Source organism: Grammomys surdaster, unplaced genomic scaffold, assembly GCF_004785775.1.
Source record: "Grammomys surdaster isolate TR1022 unplaced genomic scaffold, NIH_TR_1.0 234, whole genome shotgun sequence".
Classification (NCBI taxonomy): Eukaryota; Metazoa; Chordata; class Mammalia; order Rodentia; family Muridae; genus Grammomys; species Grammomys surdaster.
Window position 1 is genome coordinate 1,639,419 of NW_021604679.1, and position 2,306 is coordinate 1,641,724.

The following is a 2,306-nucleotide window of genomic DNA, read 5'->3' on the forward strand; positions in this document are numbered from 1 at the left end:
TGCCCAGCAGGGCCCTCCACTCTTACATATTCAGCTGAAGCCCTGGATCCCTCCCTAAGTGCTCCCAGGCTGGTGGTTTAGACCCTGGGAGCTGTGGTTGGTTGGTATTGTTGCTCTCCTCATGGTGCCACAAACCCTTTCAGCTCCTTCAGTCTTCACTCTAACTCCTCTATTGAGAACCCCATGATCAGTTCAATGGCTAGTTGTGAGCATCTGCCTCTGAATATGTCTGACTCTTGAAGGCCTCTGAGGAGATATCCATATCAGGCTCTTATCAGCATGCACTTCCTGTCTTCCACATCAGCATCTACCTTTGGTGATTGCACATGGGATAGATACTCAGGTGGAGTGGTCTTGAGACGGCCCCTCCTTCAGTTTCTGTCCCTCACTTTGTCTCCATATTTGCTCCCTTGAGTATTTTGTTGCTCCTTCTAAGAAGGACCGAATCACCCTCACTTGGTCTTCCTTCTTTATGGGCTTCATGTGGCCTGTGAGTTGCATCTTGGGCATTTCAAGGTTCTAGGCTAATATCCAATAATCAGTGAGTGAATACCATGTGTGTTCTTTTGTGATTGGCTTACCTCACTCAGGATGATAATTTCTAGTTCCATCCATTTACCAAGGAACCTCTCGAATTCATTGTTTTTAATAGCTGAGTAATACTCCATTGTGTAAATATACCACATTTTTTGAATCCATTCATCAGTTGAAGGACATCTGGGTTCTTTCCAGCTCCTGGCTATTATAAATAAGGCTGCTATGAACATAGTTGAGCATATGTCCTTGTTATATGTTCGAGCATCTTCTGGGTATATGCCTAGGAGTGGTATAGCTGGATCCTCAGGTAATGCTATGTCCAATTTTCTGAGGAACCGCCACACTGATTTCCAAAGTGGTTGCACCATCTTGCAGTCCCACCAACAATGGAGGAGTGTTCCTCTTTCTCCACACCCTCGCCAGCATCTACTATCACCTGAGTTTTTAATCTTAGCCATTCTGACTGGTGTGAGATGGAATCTCAGGGTTGTTTTGATTTGCATTTCCCTGACGACTAAGGATGCTGAACATTTCTTTAGATGCTTCTCGGCCATTCGAGTTTCTTCCGTTGAAAATTCTTTGTTAAGCTCTATACCCCATTTTTTAATAGGGTAATTTGGTTGTCTGGAGTCTAATTTCTTGAGTTCTTTGTATATATTGGATATTAGCCCTCTATCAGATGAAGGATTGGTAAAGATCTTTTCCCAATTTGTTGGTTGTCGTTTTGTCCTATTGACAGTGTCCTTTGCCTTACAGAAACTTTGCAATTTTATGAAGTCCCATTTGTCAATTCTCGATCTTAGAGCATATGCCATTGGAGTTCTGTTCAGGAACTTTTCCCCTGTGCCCAAGTATTCGAGGCTTTTCCCCACCTTCTCTTCTATTAGTTTCAGTGTATCTGGTTTTATGTGGAGGTCCTTTATCCACATAGACTTGAGCTTTGTACAAGGGGATAAGAATGGATCAATTTTCATTCTTCTACATGTTGTCTTCCAGTTGAACCAGCACCATTTGTTGAAAATGCTGTCCTTTTTCCACTGGACAGTTTTAGCTCCTTTGTCAAAGATCAAGTGACCATAGGAGTGTGGGTTCATTTCTGGGTCTTCAATTCTATTCCATTGATCTTCCTGCCTGTCTCTGTACCAATACCAGGTAGTTTTTATCACTATTGCTCTGTAGTACAGCTTGAGGTCAGGGATGGTGATTCCTCCCGAAGTTCTTTTATTGTTGAGAATAGTTTTCGCTATCCTAGGTTTTTTGTTATTCCATATGAATTTGAGAATTTCCTTTTCTAACTCTGTGAAGAATTGAGTTGGGATTTTAATGGGGATTGCATTGAATCTGTAGATTGCTTTTGGCAAGATGGCCATTTTTATTATATTAATCCTGCCAATCCATGAGCATGGGAGATCTTTCCATCTTCTGAGATCTTCTTCAATTTCTTTCTTCAGAGACTTGAAGTTCTTGTCATACAGGTCTTTCACTTGCTTGGTTAGATTCACACCAAGGTATTTTATATTATTTGCAACTATTGTGAAGGGTGTCATTTCCCTAATTTCTTTTTCAGTCTGTTTATCTTTCATGTAGAGGAAGGCTACTGATTTGTTTGAGTTGATTTTATAACCAGCCACTTTGCTGAAGTTGTTTATCAGGTTTAGGAGTTCTCTGGTTGAAGTTTGGGGGTCACTTAAGTATACTATCATATCATCTGCAAATAGCGATATTTTGACTTCTTCCTTTCCTATTTGTATCCCTTTGACTTCTTTTTG